Genomic DNA, 11,433 nt, shown 5'->3' with positions numbered 1-11,433 from the left:
TAAAGCTTTTTACAATCAAGAAGATGTGCTGGATTATCATGTAAATGTCATTGAGTATTTATTTATGCACAATATTAAATATTATATACTACATTGAACTATATGATCTATACTGATAACTCTGGGGTTCCAACTGGGCTCCCCAGCAATTGTATCGCTTGTCTGCATTGCTGGAACTATTGGTGTTTTTAGTCATTTAGATTTTAATAAAGTTTATTAATATTTCGGTAATTTAGATTATAATACTTTGTCCTGGCACAAATTTTCCTTTTTCTCTGTTAGAATTGCTGTATTGTTGCCCTGTGGGGACATTAATATTTATTACTCCCTAGGATTACAATTTTCAGTTTCTCACACTTTACAACAGTCATGTAGAGTTAATACAAATTGCCGCTATACAAACTGAAGCAACAAACTTTGTGAAAACTAAAATTCACATCACTTTTAAAACTTTTGGCCACTACTGTAGAATAAATAATAATTAGCCAGTGGCCGCATTTTCAGTTGTTAGATATCTTATATATGTTCTTGACTGACATTGCACTATAATAATTTGGTAAGAGACATTCTAAATATGTTGATTATTTTTTTTTATTATTCTGGAGTTTTTTATACGAGCTACACAACTTTTCTCAGTTCTGTATTTAATAATTTATGGCATCAATTATGTTTCCACAAAAGTTAATTATTTATTTGTTTCTAATGGCATCATTGTCTTCCACCTATGTTTTGCTAGCTGCAATCCTCGCCCGTCTTGGGACATTGGCATTCTCTACGCATTCTGTTCGCTTGTTTACTGTGTATGCTTTGCATCTGTTGTTCTCATGAATAATTGTTTCAGTCAATGATCTTGGGAGGAAACTTTTAGCTTTCATTGATTCAAATAGACTCTCCAATTCAAATTATAGCAAGCATTAATATGTAAAATTAAATTAGGATGTCTCACTGGGAAATGTAATGTTAATACAGCATATCATCACCTCATTGATATTAGCTTCATGCAAGCATCAGCCTGATTTCTGCTCTCTTTTTCCTTAGTTGCGTCTACATGAATACAAAAAATGTAAAAAATATTCCTATATTGACTACAGCTATTCACTAGCTTTTCCTAACCTGCGTTTTGTCTTTTAGAAATTTCATTATCAAAGTGACAGTGTTTCAATTAGCTAGATTCTGTTGATACTTAGGAGACTTAAAAGTGTTTGTGCTTTCAAGTTTTTGAGAAGTCTTGGAAGACATATAAATCCTTCAGGATATGAAGTCCATCTTTCTATTAAAAAACAAATAACTGAAATGTCTTGTCTTGGAGATAGAAACATCTTCTGTTTCATTGATGTTTGGCTTGGAAGAGTTATAATAATGATCATAATAATGGAAGAAAACAACATGTTAGTGAAGATGTCCATTGAGAAATCTCATGCTGTCTCAGCTTTATTTATTCTATAGCTGCACCCCCCACCTAATTAGGGAGTGCACTTCTTTTATTTAGTTCTTTCATCCAAGTAGTTTAACATCCTGTTTTCAACTCTTTAGCCTTAATTTTAATTTCTAACTTTCATTTTGCAAATTAATTCTCTATGTTCTGCTATTAATCCAATGTTGCATCAACACTGTGACCCTACTCACTTCTCACGGCTTTAGCCGTGAATCAGAGTGGTCAGGGAGTCCAAGGTCAGAAGCCAGGAAGGTACGTCAAAAACATAAGGAAGAGACAAAAGCATAGACAAGTAACGTTCAGAGGTCAGAGTACCGGGAGGATAACAGATCAGAACAGAATGGGTTAAAGAGGCGGATGGTCAGAACGAAGTCCAAGGTCAGGCAACAGATCAAGCGTATAGAACTCAAGGCACAGGGAGTACAAAGCACAAACCTCACAAGATGAATATACGTCTGGCAGTGGTCTGGGAGAAGCTGCTCCGTTAAGTAGGCAAGGCGATTACCCGGCATAGTGAACACCTGAGACAGCCAACGCCTCCTTGTCACAGATTGGCTAGTTGAGCTGTCAATCAACACACCAACAGCTCAGCATGCCTCTGAACCAGACTGGATGGTCATGCTGTCAATCAAAGTACTGACAGCTTCATTACACCCTTGTACCAGATTGGACGGCCGAGCTGTTAGTAACCGCATCCCAGACATCCTGAGGGGTGGAACCATGACAAACACAATATCAAATGACCAGATAGAGACAGTACCATTTTCAATTGCTGGGAAGACACAGTGCTTATCATTCCCTCTATATCCTCCTAAATAAACTAATAGATTATGAGTATGCTTATTTACCCCATTATCCTGAAGAATGTAAGTCCACAAGGACAGGGTCCTCTCCCTTCTGTACCAGTCTGTCATTGTAAATTTGTTTACTGTTAACGATATCTATAACACTGTATATAACCCCTTTTGACATGTACAGCACCCTGGAATTAATGGTGCTATATAAATAAATAATAATAATAATATACAGGCTAAAATGTGATCCCATACATTATAACTGTTTGACAGGCACTGCGTAGTCATCATCACTATCTTTGATAATCACAAATTACATATAGATAATACTAGCTGAACTTTACAGTGGGTAAAAAAAGTTCTTAGTCAGCCACCAATTTTGCAAGTTCTCCCAGTTAAAAAGATGAGATAGGCCTGTAATTAACATCATAGGTAGACCACAACTTTGAGAGTCAAAATGAGAAAACAAATCCAGAAAATCACCTTGTCTGATTTGGCAAGATTTACTTTTCAAATTATGGTGGAAAATAAGTATTTGGTCATTAACAAAAGTTCATCTCAATATTTTGTTATATATCCTTTGGTGGCAATGACAGAGGTCAAATGTTTTCTGTAAGTCTTCACAAGGTTGGCGACACACTGTTGGTGGTATGTTGGCCCTTTCTTCCATGCAGAACTCCTCTAGAGCAGTGATGTTTTGGGCCTGTCGCTAGGCAACACGGACTTTCAACTTCCTCCAAAGGTTTTCTATGGGGTTGAGATCTGGAGACTGGCTAGGCCACTTCAGGACCTTCATATGCTTCTTATGAAGCCACTCCTTCGTTGCCCTGGCGGTGTGCTTGGGTCATTATCATGCTGAAAGACCGATCCACGTTTCATCTTCAATGCCCTTGCTGATGGAAGGAGGTTTGCACTCAAAATCTCATGATACATGGCCCCATTCATTCTTTCAAATTTACAGATCAGTCGTCCTGGTCCCTTTGCAGAGAAAAAGCCTCAAAGCATGATGTTGCCACCCCAATGCTTCACAATATGTATGGTGTTCTTTGGATGCAACTCAACATTCTGTCTCCTCCAAACACGACGAGTTTTGTTTCTACCAAACAGTTCTACTTTGCTTTCATCAGACCATATGACATTCTCTCAATACTCTTCTGGATAATCCAAATGCTCTCTAGCAAACTTCAGATGGGCCCGGACATGTACTGGCTTAAGCAGGAGTACACATCTGGCACTGCAGGATCAGAGTCCCTGGTGGCGTAGGGTGTTACTGATGGTAGCCTTTATTACGTGGTCCCAGCTCTATGCAGGTCATTCACGAGGCCCCCCCGTGTGGTTCTGGGATTTTTGCTGACCGTTCTTGTGATCCTTTTGACCCCACGGGGTGAGATCTTACGTGGAGCCCCAGATCAAGGGAGATTATCAGTTGTCTTGTATATCTTCCATTTTCTTATTATTGCTCCCACAGTTGATTTCATCCCACCAAGCTGTTTGCTTATTGCAGATTCAGTCTTCCCAGCCGGACGCAGGTCTACAATTTTGTTTCTGGTGTCCTTCAACAGCTCTCTGGTCTTCACCATATTGAAGTGACTGTTTGAGGTTGTGGACAGGTGTCTTTTATACTGATGGCAAGTTTAAACAGGTGCCATTAATACATGTAATGAGTGGAGGACAGAGGAGCCTCTAAAAGAAGAAATTACAGGTCTGTGAGAGCCAGAAATCTTGCATGTTTTTAGATGAACAAATACTTATTTTCCACTATAATTTGCAAAATAAATATTGCTTAATCACACAAGGTAATTTTCTGGATTTGTTTTCTCATTTTGTGTCTCATAGTTGTGGTCTACCTATGATGTCAATTACAGGCCTCTCTCATCTTTTTACGTGGGAGAACTTGCACAATTGGTGGCTGAGTAAATATCTTTTTTCCCCACTTTATATAGAGTGGGACTAGAAACAGGATGAATGAAAAAAAACTAGAGTGCTAATTTTAAATTAAAGAAAAAGTTAGGAGACTGTGGAGTAATATTGATTATGTGGTGTAAGTCAAAGATATTAAATTGAGTATTCATTCTTTCATTTTAAGGCCATAATGTGACCTCTATATGGGGAACTGGCAGATACTGCATCTATTCTAAAATAATGGAAAGGAGTAAAACTCTATCAAAAACACAAGTAAGGAAAATGCCCACTAAGTGTATTTCTTAGACTCCTTTACAAAAATAATAGCTGTATTCTAATTACTTACTATGGGCATTACCAGTAGATGAATCACACAGGGACCATCATCATTTGTTAATGTCATTATTGCAAAATGAGAGGTATCATTTATTTTGCTTGCATATATAGCACTTTCATTTGCAAAGTGCTTTAGACATCATTATTGGTGATCACAATCTAAGATCTGTATTAGTGTGATGTTGTACTTGCAGATGTTGTCGGTTGGATTTGAACCCAAGACACCAGTGCTGCAAAGCTATAGTGCTGACTACTGAGCCACCATGCTATATAGCCAATGGTACATGTACGCTGCCAGGTTCAGATAGGGGCGGAACAGGTCTCATGAATTTTTTGGAACTCTGGGGGAACCGTTACTCAGGGCGACCATGTATTGCAGCTTCCTCAGGCACAAGATAGATCCACTTGCTCACACAGATACAATTGATAGAGTCCTCATGAACAGATGAACAGTGTAGTTTAATGTCCCAGCACATTCAATACAATTCAAGTCTCTTAAGCACAGGTTTCATACACAGGACAGCTGCTTCTTTGAGGCACATTGATAAACAGTCTCTTTGGATAGCACAGTTCAGCACAGATCAAGATGCTTTACAAAAGCACAGGAGTATACAGCATTCCTTCCAGCACAGTGTAATGGAGGAGGGAGGGGGGTTTACTGAGGGAGATTATCCCTGTACACAACTTCTTCCATTCTTTATCTTTCCACTCCTGTTAGACTTCCTCAACTACCAGTATAGGGATAGCCCAACTCCACTCTATACATGAATCCAGTATCCCTATGGTTCACTTCCCTGAACTTCTGTGAGAGAGATCACAGAAACAAACCACTTGTTCCTTTGGCTGCTGTCAGACTGGTAAACAAGTTTCCCACAATCCCCCTGGGGCTCTGCTAACCACTCCCTGTCTCCTGTGACTGTGTTGACCCCTCTAGTTGCTGGATGCTTTTGAAGCAACAACAGTTAGCACTATTTCTGCATGTCACACAAACTTACTGCTGTTTATTAGGGATGTGCGAACATGCTTAGTGATACTCGAATATTACTTAAGTATCTGGGTGCTGGGATGTGCTCGGCACTCAACGAACATTGGCTGGTGCCAATGAAGCTTGAGATGGTTTTAAAGCTCGAATTCCTGCCTTGTGTGCTTGGTGCCTGTTACACAGCCAATGAGCATGCGGGAGTTGCCTGCCAGTCATTGTAATAGAGCAGCCATTTTGGTAGTGGCATTACTGTGATTGTTTGTTCGCATTACCTCATCAAAGGTTATAAAAGGACTGGAGCCGCCGCTCTCAGTTCACTGACGACATTGCACAGCTCAGGGACAGTTCTGATTGGAAGGAAAGAGCAGTTATCCAGGCCTGTGTGTGCACAGTTTAACTTTAAAAGTTAACTTTAAGTTTAAGAGTCCTCTAGTGTTGATACTAGTGCTTATGCTGAACCATCATACTAACAATCCTTCTAAGGGCTAATTTTGTGCTCTGCTGTTTGTATCAGTTACATTCTGCACCAGGCTTTGCAGTCTGTTGCTAAATACTGTATTTAGCTGCTGCATATGACTACATTTTTTTTTTTTTTTTGGGGGGGTAATAACTCACTATATTGTCATTCATAGAGTATAACATGATTTGTGTTGCATTACAGTGGTATATTAGACTCCCGAAAATCGATTACATTTTTTCAGGATTCAGTTAGTCATCCATAGAGTATTATATGCTTTGTTTTACATCTTGGTGGTATAGGACACTCAAAAAAAGCGTTTACATTTTTTATGTATTTAATTGGTCATCCATAGAGCATTATGTGCTTTCTGTTAAATTTCAATGGTATATGCCTCTTCACAATAGAGTTAAAAAAAAATTCTGGATTCAATTAGTCATCCATGGAGTATTATGTACTCTGTGTTAAAGTCCGGTGGTGTATAACATTCAAAAAAAGCGTTGATTTTTTTTTCTCGATTCAATGACTCATCCATAGACTATTATGTGCTTTGTATGATATTTCGGTGGTATATAATACTCCAAAAAAAGTTTACAAAAAATTCTGTTTTGAATTAGTAATCCATAGAGTGTAATATGTGGGTGACAAGGTGAAAAAGATGGCAGAATTTCGCAAGACTCCAGAGGTAGCAACCAGACTAATATTAGAGCCAGACCAAGCTGGCACAACAGAGTAGTTGGCAGAAGCCTGTGGTCTGGAACTGGACACTTTTCCGTAGCCAAAAAGGCCTGAACTCAGGCAGCTGCCATCTTACGGCTGGGATTCTTGCGGACTGCAGATGTGAAAGCCAGGAACTAGTGAGAGGACTGCAGGGCCTAGGCTGGTTGCAATACAGAAATAGGCGAGCCAGGACCAGGGCTGGAGATATGCTAGCAGGCTCGTTTGCTGCAAGGTACCAGGTACCAATAGTTGGAATCCCAGGGGAAGTTATTACGTATGCGGAGTTGGGATCCATCATCACAACTCTTTCAATCAGCAGGCAGTAGAGACTGAACACTTGCCTCAAAGGCTGCAAGGGTTGATGGCCAGAACCACGGTCACTTTTCTCAAAATGAAGGGTCAACATCAATGGGTTGGGCAGCACGGTGGCGCAGTGGTTAGCACAGCAGCCTTGCAGCGCTGGGGTCCTGGGTTCTAATCCCACCCATGACAACATCTGCAAAGAGTTTGTATGTTCTCTCCGTGTTTGCGTGGGTTTCCTCCGGGCACTCCGGTTTCCTCCCACATTCCAAAGACATACTGATAGGGATTCTAGATTGTGAGCCCCATTGGGGACAGTGATGATAATGTGTGCAAAACTGTAAAGTGCTGCGGAATATGTTAGCGCTATATAAAGATTATTATTATTATTATTATTAATGGGTGGGTGTGATCTGAGAAGAAAGAGCAGGATGAACCCTTCCTGCAAAATGAATGGGCCTGAAAGAGGCACTTTGAGGCGACTCGAGATGGGGCTACAACCCTCGAGAGATAGGACTGTCCTGGGGTTCCCCACCTCCTATGCGGGAGCAGGCGATGGTGCATATGAAATGGGAGCATTTCAACATGTCGGGGGCTACGGTACCACCTGAAGCTTGGTCACTTACAGCCCAGGCACTCTGCATCGGAATCCAGGAAGCAGGTGGAAGCAGACTCTCCAGCCTCCCGAGGAAGGAGAAGAAGAAGCAGACACCTGAAAAGGATTACTGTATTACCTCCTTATAAATGTTACATTTTTTTCTGGATTCAGTTAGTCATCCATACAGTTTAACACCGTTACTGTTACTGCCATATGTGCCAAGGTCCTTACAGCCATGATGACTACTCAACATCTCCTCGTCCTCCTCTATCTCTTCCTCCTCAACCAATCCACGTAGGAGAAAAAGGACAAAGTTTGTGTGGATGCTAACCTCTGTTGCTCTCCACCCCCTCATTATCACCCAATCCGTGCTGAGCAGAGGAGATGAGTCTGGGCAAGGTAGTATCTCCCTATCTTATGTCTTCCTCAATCTCCACCTGGTCCGCATGCAAAGCTTCATATTTATTTGTCTGCAGACTGTTTAAACATTAACAGAAGCAAGATCTTGCGCTGATGATGACATCATTGCCGCTCACCATCTTCGTAGAGTCCTCAACGTCTCGGAGAACTGCACAAATGTCAGACATACATGCCCATTCTTCAGTTGTATGTGTAGGGGCTGACCAGAATAGTGATGGGAATGTTGGAGCTGGTATTCCACAACTGGTCTCTGCTGCTCACAATGCCTTACCAGCCTGTGCAGTCGGTGAGCTGGCATCTGCATGCGCTGTGGCAGAACTACCACAGCGGCTGTAACTGACTTGCATAAAGACTGCTAGTCCAGACCCCTCCGCTTAACCACATATGTCCCTAATCTAAACATATGTACAGATAAAATATTGCAGTACACTACAAAGACTTAAAGGGAACTTCACAAGAAAACAGTAGTACATAGTAGACATATTAATAAAATAATTACACATTAACACACGGTCAACTATTAGAGCACCACAGGGGAAACACATATCAGACATATCAAGAAGGAGGGAGCAACCGAGGGTCATGGCCACCTCCTTAAAAGTGTGTAAGCTTGCCAAGCTTCACAGACGCCTCCAGATTATGGCCATTATCACAAACGACCATACCTGGTTGTAAGTTCAGTGAAGAGCCACAGATATGGCTGGTCTGTTATTCCACACAAAGCAGGTTCTACAGTATATATGACAATAGTGAATTTTTGAACAACCAAATTTTTATACCTATAGCATGCCAATTTGGTTTTTATTGCAAACCAACAAAATTTTTACACAAAGCAGGTTCTACAGTATATATGACAATAGTCAATTTTTGAACAACCAAATGTTAGGGGTCGAGTTCCTGCCTCTGCACAGGGGGAATCTCAGGACATCTCCGCTGCGGTCTCCCATTCTTCTCCAGCCGCAGTGGAGCCTGCTCAGCAGAGACGTCGAACCCAGCGTCTCGCTCAGTCTGACTCTGTGCTAAGAGTTACTGCTGCATTTCCTGCTTCTGCCATTGAAGTCAGTGCTGGGCAGCGGCGAGCGGACGCTTCTGGGGCTAAGTCCTGCTTTTCACATTCTGAGCATGCCCAGAGTAAGATCTCTCAGTGGAGATCGAGGGTCACATGATCAGATACTGCAGCTAAGGTCCTTGTAAGTGCTAGGACTAAATCCTGCTTTGCACTCTGAGCATGCCCAGGGCAAGATCTCTCAGTGGAGCTCTGGGGTCACATACTCAGGTACTGCAGCTCTCCATTGGTCCTTCTTTGTAAGGTCCTAAATGTGCTGCAACTATTTAAGGCTTGCATGGCCGCACGGCCATGCGCTAGTATCAATTCATATATGTCTTTGCGCCAGTGTGGTAATGCATGAGTGTGTTCAGGGACCTGGCTTAAATAAGCCCCTAGAATACCGGCACCTCCGGTGAGGAGATTGTATGAGTGTGTTCAGGGACCCGGCTGAAATAAGCCCCTAGAATACCGGCTTCTCTGGTGAGGAGATTGCATGTTGCATAACCACTGACTGCTATCAGCTTGGCAGTAAGCTTGTGCTCCTGTGAGGCTAAGGCTTCTTTCACACTAGCGTCGGAATCTCCCCGTCGCAATGCGTCGGGGAGAGATTCCGACGCTAGCGTTTAACGCTTTGCACAATGGGTGCAGCGGATGCATTTTTCCGGCGCATCCGCTGCCCCATTGTAAAATGCGGGGAGGTGGGGGCGGAGTTCCGGCCGCGCATGCGCGGTCGGAAAAAGCGGTCCGTCGGGGGAAAAAAACGTTACATGTAGGGTTTTTTTTCCCGACGGTCCGCCAAAGCACGACGCATCCGTCGCAAGACGGATGCGAAGTGTGCAAATCCGTCGCAAATGCGTCGCCAATAGAAGTCTATGGGGAAAAAACGCATCCTGCAAGCACTTTTGCAGGATGCGTTTTTTCTGCAAAACGACGCATTGTGACGGATTTACAAAAAACGCTAGTGTGAAAGTACCCTAACAGGGCGCAGTGCTTCCCTTTCACGGCTACTCTGTGGAGTAACAGAGCTAGCCTATACCGCCTAACAGTGCCGCCATTCGCTAGCAGCAGGTTCCTCCTGCACGGTGGACCCCGGGCTGCGAACGCACCATTTATAATAAAACATCTCTATTTTCTCGGTGCGTTCCGCTAGCCCTAACAGTATACTAGCGCCAGGGTCTGGCTAGTAAATGGCGGACGATCAGCGTTTACAGTGGTACATCCAGCAGCTGGAGGGTAGGTTGGTGCCTCTCGAGCGCACAACCTCAGCTGTGGATGTTACCGCAGTCGCTGTTCAGGCTGCAAGTGTAGCTGCAGCCAGTTTGTCCTCTGCCACCCCTGCTCCGACTTTATCCCGTCTCCCACTTCCAGACAAGTTTGCTGGTGACAGTAAGCAATGTCGGGGATTCGTGAGTCAGTGCTCCATACATCTTGAGCTTCTGGCTGCACCTTTTCCTACGGAACGGGCGAAAGTGGGATTTATTTTATCCCTTTTGTCGGGCAGGGCGTTGGAGTGGGCAACGCCGCTATGGGAGCGCAATGATCGTGTGGTGCAGAGTGGTCCTCTCTTCCTGGATGCTCTGAAGCATGTCTTTTTGGGACCTCGTGTCACCCACGATACCGCGCTCCAATTGTTGGCAACAACCCAGGGTTCGTCCATGGAAAGCCAGTTCGCCGTCCAATTCCGGACTCTTGTCTCAGAGCTGGAGTGGCCGGATAAAGTCCTTATTTCGGGGTTCTGGAGAGGACTGGCAGACCATGTGAAGGACGCCTTGGCCACCAGGGAGATTCCCGCCACACTGGAGGAGCTTATTTCTATATCTACCCGCATCGACCTCCGTTTTAACGAGCGGAGGTTGGAGCGGGCCCAGTGTAGGCAGAGGTTTCGGCTGGCTCCCACCTTTGCCAGACCTCTAGAATCTTCTGTTCAGGCGTCTGACTCCGGAGCAGAGGGGAATTTCATGTCCTCGGCTTTTGCTCTGCGCCATGCAATACCTCTGGTGATGCTCGCCAAACTGGTGACTGTTAGAGTAGTGAACGGGTCAACACTTCCATCTCAGATCACACACCAGACTGTCCCTTTCATGTTAGCTATGTCCCCATCCCTCCAGGAGATAATTTCTCTTCTTGTCCTTCCCGAGGGAATGGATGAGATTCTGCTGGAAATACCCTGGCTCCGTTTCCACTCCCCACATATTGAGTGGTCCTCTGGGAGGATATTGGGTTGGAATGAATCCTGTAAGGGCAGATGTGTGAAAGAGTGCGTTCAGGTTTCCACCACTGAGATACCCGCAGATCTCTCTTCTCTTCCCAAATACTATTGGTCCTATGCAGACGTCTTCTCCAAAAAGGCTGCGGAGACCCTTCCGCCTCACCGCCCCTATGACTGTCCTATAGATCTCTTGCCTGGAGCAGAACCTCCTCGGGGACGTGTCTATCCCCTC

The sequence above is a fragment of the Ranitomeya imitator genome, chromosome 2, assembly GCF_032444005.1.
Source record: "Ranitomeya imitator isolate aRanImi1 chromosome 2, aRanImi1.pri, whole genome shotgun sequence".
Lineage (NCBI taxonomy): Eukaryota > Metazoa > Chordata > Amphibia > Anura > Dendrobatidae > Ranitomeya > Ranitomeya imitator.
Note: the sequence above shows the minus strand (reverse complement) of the source record.